Raw genomic sequence first — 8773 nt, 5'->3', positions numbered from 1 at the left:
GTATGGATGTAATATTTGAAATCTTTAATTACTATGCAAAATATAAATTTTAACACAGTTCATGACCTTGAGATCTATTTATTAAGAGTTACGGTCTTGAAATAAGTTTTGTTTTTGTTATGCTCTAAAACGTGAGATACAAATGAAGGATAACATTTCAATACAGAATTAAATATTGTAGAAAAAAACGGAATATTGGTAAAGTGGTAGCGGATGCAGGGTGCCGGGCGCAGGGCGCAGGGAGCCGGGACGCACTGGCTGCTTAGTATTCCGGCAGAGTACGGCCCTGTATTGATTGCCGCCGCCGCCCGTCGCCCGCCGCGGCGGCTAGGGCGGACTTTTTCAAAACAATCGCAACGTGTAATGATTTTTTCAAGTAAACTTTTTACTCTCACTTGATATCACGGAATGTGATCATTTTAGTATAAATAAATTTTTAAAGCTACCCCTTGATCTAGCTTCATCTATTAACGTCGAATGCAAGGTATAAATATGCATATCTTTTTTTTAATTGAACAATTCTAATAATTTAGTAACTAAACTGTTAAATACAGGATGATACATGTATAACCGGGTGCTTTATTTCAGCGCCATATTACGTTTAATTTTACTTCGGTCTAGTAATCGTCACGAAGCATCGTTTGCAAATCGTCTTCCAAGGATTGCCACGTCCTCAGACAATGTTATTGGGGACGGCATGGCCATTACAAATTCATATCTCGATCGAACTAAAACAAGCCGAGGTATGCGGTGTGATATCGGATGATTTGATTACACTCTCACCTGAGGCGTTACAGTATCTTCCTAAGATTATATCTTCTATGTCTTCGTCTATCGTACAGATTATATTATTAGGGACTTAGTCGTATTTTAGGGAATACTGTCCCAACCTATAGATCAGGCAGTTTATTGCCATTAATTTAAAAGTTTAAAACAAGCGAAGACTTAAGCGTAAAATAGATAAAGATTACTAATATCTTTCTAATAATATAAATGCGAAAGTTTAAAATTTTGAAATTTGGCATAGATGTAGTACATAGCATTGAAGAATACATAGGCTACTTTTTTTTTCTTATCGCAGACGGAGTTGTAGGCGGAAGCTAGTTAATAATAAAGTATCTTGTAAGGTCATAAAACATCACTCACGAAGACATATGAAGATCAGATAAGGCGTGCCAAGGGGTTGCATTGACCCTCTACGAGATATTAGGGTTATCTTTATCACGAAGTAGAAGTGAATGTACTGAAATTGAACATAGAACATCGACCTTGGGATTTATATTACCAATAATAAAACTATGAACCAAAAATAAAATAATGAACTTCTCAGATATGTGCAGTTTGCATCACGATGTTTTCCTTCACCGTAAGAACGTCGGATAAATATATATATATATATATATATATATATATATATATATATATATATATATATATTTATCTGACTTTATTTATTTATTTTATATTCCGATTTTATTTATTTTATATATAAAAATCGGAAATCGAAAAACACATTGGTACAAGGCGGGATTCAAACCCAGGACCTGCAGATTACAAGTCAAGTGCTTGACCCCTGAGCCACCGACGCTCTTTATTAAAACTTAGGTCATTATAACTTTGAGAAAAAAACTACAGTTGGTCTTAGTCATATCAGGAATTTCCTTCCTACATGTAATGTTTTGGATGACCAGAGTTGACTTTGGAACACAAAATAGTCATGGAAATATCGTAATTGTTACCAGTGTGAGAACTAACACTGTTTTGTATGATGTATTGTGTTGCTGGTATCAATAGCCGGTCGGTTTTATTTCGCTTTTTCGCCCCCTTATTATAGGCCCCAATACAAAAATATTGAAACACAGACTGCCGTAGTGCCGGTGGGCGTCGCCGGCCATATTTATTATTTTTGTCACCATTGTACTCGCGGCTTATAGCGCGTATTTAGATGAAATTGGGGATAAGGCCGGCTAATCTCGTCCTACGCTGCTATTGTGGTGATGTAGGTATCGATCCATTCGGGATTAATGAATGGTACAACACTAGATTTGGTACAGATTGCCAGTAAAATGTAACGAAAACTATGTGATTTATATTTTGAAGGATAAATTTTGTGTGCTATAAAAAACTTTTTATTTGTTAGTTAATTAAACAGAGGTATTTAGATCCTTTTTTGTCGTTAAAAATGCATTATATAAGTTAACTTTTACCTATTTCACAGAAGATCTAAGATAACGGAAATTACGTTAATTTTTATATAGAAGTAGAGATAATAAATTTGATTGATTAAAAATTATGTATATGATGTTAGTATGTAGTATAACAAACCATTCATTGTTCTTTTTGTGCAAGTTTGCAAACGTTACATCATCGAAAGAAAGTAGAGAAATAAAAAAAAATGCGAGGACAAAAAGGGAGTTTGTCTAAATACCTCGTTTCAACCCCACTCACGCCTAATCTCCAAACAAAGCGATGGCGGGACATTTTGGCGCTGGAATAATGAAGAGCACGTGCCTTGCGGGACCCCGGCCCCTGCCAGCTCGCCGGGGCAGACACGTGGCGATGGCTATCAGACCGGGCACAAAACAAAACTACGCCACCGTCTAGCGCAATCACAAAAAATATTAGCGTAATTGTTTTGGTGTGGGAAAAATAGAATGCACTACGATAGCGTTAGACTCCAATACCAGTCTAATTAAAGTCATATGATGTATTATATGACGCCCGAGACTCCGTCCGCGCGGAATAAACAAAAACCTTAATTAGTAGCCTATGTGTTCTTCCAGGTTATATACCTCTACGCTAAATCAGCGAGTTCTTTTGAGCCCTTCTGCACAAACCTCCTAACAAACCTCCATCCATCCATCCATCCAATAGTATTAAGATTATATTGTACATCCGAGATTTCCCTTATAGTGTAGAAAAATTCTTTCCTTAGGCGAATTTTTTTTTGTGACTGAGTAGTCACTGTTTGCCCTGAAGAGGCACAGCTTCAACGGGCTTGAGGTAGCCGAGCGCAGTTGGTGCTTTGCCTGAACCTCGTCCTTGGCACAAGACAAGGATAAGTTTGTTGAGATTTTTAATATTGTAGTAACCTGTTCCACTATATTTTAACTAACTTTTCAAAAAATTCCGTTATTTTGATGTTATAAAGTGAAAAATATAACGCCTTTTACCAAAGATTTTTACATTTTATTTTAATTACATTTAAAAAAAAACAATTTTTCTTAATTTAATATTCATATTATTAAAATTTATACAAGATTAATATCATCATCAAATAAAACATTAGTGCTAGATACAATCAAGTAAGATCATATCATGCGTAATAAATTATTTGATAAAGTTGTTTCAAACTTAATTTATTATCAAACGAAGCTGTTAAAATGCAGAAACATATAATGAATAAAACATAAAACAAACTGCCGACTATACTAATGGTTCTTATTACTAATGATACGTTTATTATAATAAGAGGTAAGCCTCCTATTAACATGGTTGTCTGTAGTGTAAATCTCTATACTCGAGCTCTTGTAGCAACTAACGATATGAATCTGCCTACTTTGACAATGAAAGTCCAGACGTTACTAAATGCAGATTCACCATCATATTATCAAAATGCAAATAAAATAAATAGTTTAAGTAATAATGCACTTCTTTTGTATATCATAAGATGGTAAAAGAGCAAGCGGTCACCAAAATCCGCCAAAATATAGAATCATAGCGATGGCTAAGTCTAGCAGTTCCAGATGCGTTGCCCAATGATGGTGTCTGCGCTTAATCGACCGATGAGGGGACACACGGAAAGAGGAGTAGATGGGAGAGGACTAAAATTAACGAACGCGGAATTACTTCCACTTGACGCCAGTCTTCTGTATGGTTGTGGTCTTCCACCGGTCGTCTAATTCGTACATCGATTGTTGTTGATGATGGCTTCTACCACTATTGTGTATTTATCAAAGACTAATCTAAGCTAAATTATTTTGTCTTCTTTCAATTGTCAAGTCAAGTAATCTAAGCGTACTTTTTAGTTTTTTGTTAGTACAGAACCAAAACAAATTACCTCAAGCTAAAACCAAAGGCGTCGTCACCCGACGCCGATGCATGCTGCGTGCATTGAGCACATGCAATAAAATAATAATTATAAACATGTGACTTATTAGCCATACATGTTGCACTATTATAAAATCCATCAGATCACAACAACCACAACAGTGTCAAACAATTTTCAATTCAACTCACGTAAGCATAGAGTTGCAATTACTTTAGCGATTAAATATGAAGTTATGATTTTAATAAGCGAGATGTAAAAAGTAAAGGCAAAATAACAAAAGCTTGAACAATAGCAGAGTCGTATCATTTGTTAAGCGTCCCTTTTGACGATCATTGTAACATGACTGATGGGGGGGAGTGGCTGGGGTACAGTCTGCGACGAAACTCCCTAAATACGTAAACCTCAACCATACAATGTTTCATTGCTATAAAATATTCCACTAAATGTAATTTTGTTTTAAAAACATTAATGGCTTAGAAGTTTTATCACTGTATTTGATTGTGAAAAAGGCAAGTATGCGAAAGACTAAAGACGTAAGTGCTTTTATCGAAACTTAATTTGCTCAATACACAATTATTATCATTTTTTTTTCTTTTATAACGTACGGTAATTATTTACTTCGCTAGTCCAATCTTTGTTCAAGGTAATTCACGGCACATAACGAGAACATGAAACAATGTCATAAAACAATTCGTTAAATCGTCGAAATAATTTATAAAAGTAGGGCAACACCATCGTCACACGACAACCCCATTCATAAAGATTTTTTTACACACCCTTTGACGTATAAACTTAATGTCTCCTTATTGTTAAACTAAATTAAACCTTACTTACTGGAGATAGACTATAAATTATAATAGCATATAAAAGGGAGTTAGTCGCGATTTGTTCGTACGCCATGTCATTTGACTAACGACACCTTAATGTGAAGTATTTAGTCAGAAGCGGAATGGTTTTATTGTGAGCGAGCAATGTATCGAAAAGTTTTAATTTCGGTTTATGAGTCGAGAGTAATGCTCCCTTTTAGCGCAGTCACCCTACGTCATGTTTGTAGAATGATTTATTTACAAGTCAGTATTTGCTAAATGGACCCAATACTAACAACTTCTTAACAGAAAAAGTAACATTAAGCTATTGTTTGAGTAGTTTGTAAAACTTCTTAAGGAAGTTTGGAGGTCATTTTTATGAAGCTGCCGCCCGCGACTCCGTCTGCGCGGAATTAAAAAATACATAAGTAGCAGCCTATGTGTTCTTCTAAACTATGTTCCATGTTTGCCAATCATCGAGATCTGTTCAGCCGTTCTGGAGATACTTTCAAACAAACATCCATACAAACATTCGCATTTATAGTGTCAGTAAGAAGTAAGATTTCTGTCATTTGTGGTCATAGTAAAATGTGCAATTGTATACTGTCTTAACTAGATAAGCGATCGCCCAAAAAAATGCGATACTTTTCTTCCTTATAAAGGTTTTACTCTTACCAGAGTTTCTTCCTTATATAGGTCATCCGTCGCTACCAGACTTGGGCTACTAGACAAAGTACATTCGTTTCGAAGCGATTCCATAACGAATTTCAAAAATGTATGCAAGTGAGGGCGAAAATCACGTGACTTATCGAAAGATATTGTCATTTATATACATTTATGAAGTTCGCTATGTAATCGCTTCCGAGCGAATGCACTTTGTTTAACCCCCAAGGGCTCTCGCTTATAGAGGTTTCTTGCTTATCGAAGTTTGACTGTATCTAACGTTTGTTAGAGACTTCAAAACATAAATTTACGTGTCTTCAATTAAGCTTCTATTAGTTCCTATATTATTGTTTTACAAGAAATATAACTCACCTTAATTATAATATATTAAATGACGTAATTAGGTAATAAACGCGAAGTATCAGAAGTGTATACCGATCTAATTCCTATACAGAATCAACGCTAACTCAAGCAAAGCATTCCCAAATGAGCATTAGTAAAGGCAATAAACCCGACACCCTAGTCCAGGAAAGATTAAGCGTTCTAATACCATAAAGAAGGCGAGTGTGTCAGCCCTGTACGGAGCACGGCGGGGAGTCTTTGTAGCGTTTTATTGACGTCCACAGACTCCCCGAGGTGACCATTGTTGCTAGCGCCGGGGCATTACTGGGACCTTTACCCTAACACCACCATAGGAAATGATACGCCGTATTTGTTAATTTCTTCTCAGGGGTCCCTTATTTGTTATTAATATTTTCTCCGGTATAACAAGAATTGACCAATAAATATGAATATAGAGCTTATATATAATAGATGCCAGTAGATGTCGTAAAAGTTAGGTTATGTGGCAATTGAACCCGTTACTTTAATCTTACTAATATTATAAATGCGAATGTTAAGATGGATGTATGGATGTTTCAAAATATCTCCGGAACGGCTGAACGGGTCTCGATGAAATTTGGTATACATATAGAACATAGTCTGGAGGAAAACATAGGCAAGTTATTAATTTATTTTTATTCCGCGCGGACGGAGTCGCGGGCGACAGCTAGTATAAAATCAAACATTACATAATAGATTTTGATAAAGTTTGTATTGGTATTCGAAAGTGTTCATTCATGAAGTAATTGCTGTCAATAAGATTAGTCCTAAACATTAAAGTATTTCTTCATCACCACCGGGTACCTATAATTCAAAATCCTAAATGTAGACAGATGTTTTATAGAATTGGCTTATAAATTCATATGAACTATTCATAGGTTCAAAAGTTCATAAATAGTAGCCTCAGGGCAGTCACATTGTAACTGTGAAGACGTCGCAATTTTTTGCAAGTTTTTAAGTGGACCCCCAATTGATGGTAAAGTGTTAGACCACTTGCTGGAAGTAGTTTGTTAAGGGACTTTTGAAATTGTTGTTATACAGTTTTAAGTACTATACAGGGTGTTGTTAGACGCAGGTTAATATTCTTCTTATGGAATAATTTTTAATGGATTATTACTTATTTATTAGATAAAATGTTACATATAAGTTAATTTCGACGATCTAAAAGGAAGTTTTATACGAGATTGAAATAGTTTTATTATTTAATAACGATTTGATGAATACTCCAAGGATGTTTATAAAATGATTTTTTTTGTAAAGAGTTCGATATTACCACCTAATACACAATTTCACGATTTCGGCATGAAGCAGAGTGGCGCAGTGGAAGCGTGCTGGGCCCATAACCCAGAGGTCCGTGGATCGAAACCACGCTCTGCTAAGAAATCTTTTTGTTGATTTTTTTTAGTCAATTTTTATTTCGTTTCTTAAAACACAATGTATGTTTGTTTTTAAGACAAAAATATTTTAAAACATTGATCTCAAAACTACAAAATTACTATGCAATGTTTGAAGCAGTGCACTTATGAATTATTTTTTTTTTATTTTATGAAAAAAATATGGAAGACAGATAACCTTAACGGATACGCTTAAGAAGGGATGTCTACAGACTGAAACGATGACGTCACTACTATGAACCACTTATTAACCATTCCAATATCCCATGCAAGGCACAATAGCGCATTCAAAACTCTAAAAAACATTGCAATGCGTGTGAGAAAATTTAAACTGATTACAGTTATAAAGTGACTTTTGTATAAGTCAATCGATGACCACTCCATCATCGAGTACATCTTACTGCACATGGGGCAGCCGAGCCCCAGGCAAGTAGCGCCTCAAGGCTATCATTATCATAACAAGGTCCCCATTACGCACCTATAGCGAAGCCAACGTATCATCAAACTATTTACCTCTACCTAAAAGGGTCATACAACGTAAACAGCGTTGTAATAAGGTTGCAAATCCATCGGCAATTCGTGTATAAATAGCATTATAATTTTGTTCTTCACCATGTTGCAGTTAAAACTAGAAATTTGACAGTCGAACGCATCGTTTGTCAATCGGCATCGGTTATGCACGCTGAGTGGACAGCCCGCGGCTAATTTGGGGTCTCCTCGGTAGGTATTTTTCGTAGCTAACTAGATAACAAGTGGTTTTAAATTGGAATTTACATAATAATGTGTCGGAGAGGGTAGTGTAATTAAGTTGTGAGGGAGTGACGTGGACTGCCGCACTTGTGAACGGTTCGAGTCGCGAATATATTGAATATAATGTACTCGTACCTAAGGTTTTATGCACTTATATTGAGTTGAACATAGACTTAACTGATGAAAGAAATTCTACACCGAAACTGTTAAAATTTTACGTATGTTTTCATTACTATGAAACCAGTAAAAATAACCTATGAAGATTATTATTCATCGTGTTCCAATATTAATACTAATTTTCCTACATCCGTTTCCATGATAGAGTTTCAGGACGGGGTAAAGTTCTATCACCATCATCAGCTCACTACACGTCCCCACCTCGGAACCTACCCTAAGCTAGGTAACTAAGCCATAGTCAATCACGCTGGCCAAGTTCAAAGTTCTATAATTAGTAATAATCTAACTATAACCTCTTATTATTTGTACTTTAGGTATAAATAAAATAACTCAACCGTTTAATCGTGTCTATAAAGCGTAAAATCGTGTTTATTCGATGTATATAAAATTTAAAAGAAAAGCTCTTGCCTAGGGCGGATGGCCCGTTTAAAAAAAACATCGGTTCCTACGGCGCGGCCACGTGCTGCAAATTATCAATATCCCATGATAAAACAAACGCCCGATGACTGTTTGTGTTTGTCGGTTGTTTTTAGAGAAAACTCTATGAAAAG

The 8773-nt window shown here is 35.6% G+C and overlaps 1 non-coding gene across 1 annotated transcript; it reads left to right on the top strand.

Moving 5' to 3' along the window:
* The first annotated feature begins 7207 nt into the window (after positions 1-7207).
* TRNAM-CAU (transfer RNA methionine (anticodon CAU)) lies at positions 7208-7279 on the top strand. The gene has a single exon. It is a non-coding gene; the product is annotated as a tRNA-Met (tRNA).
* Positions 7280-8773: the final 1494 nt, after the last annotated feature.

The sequence above is a fragment of the Papilio xuthus genome, unplaced genomic scaffold (assembly GCF_000836235.2).
Source record: "Papilio xuthus unplaced genomic scaffold, Pxut_1.1 DF825928.1, whole genome shotgun sequence".
Classification (NCBI taxonomy): Eukaryota; Metazoa; Arthropoda; class Insecta; order Lepidoptera; family Papilionidae; genus Papilio; species Papilio xuthus.
Note: the sequence above shows the minus strand (reverse complement) of the source record. Positions and strands in the feature narration are given on the sequence as shown.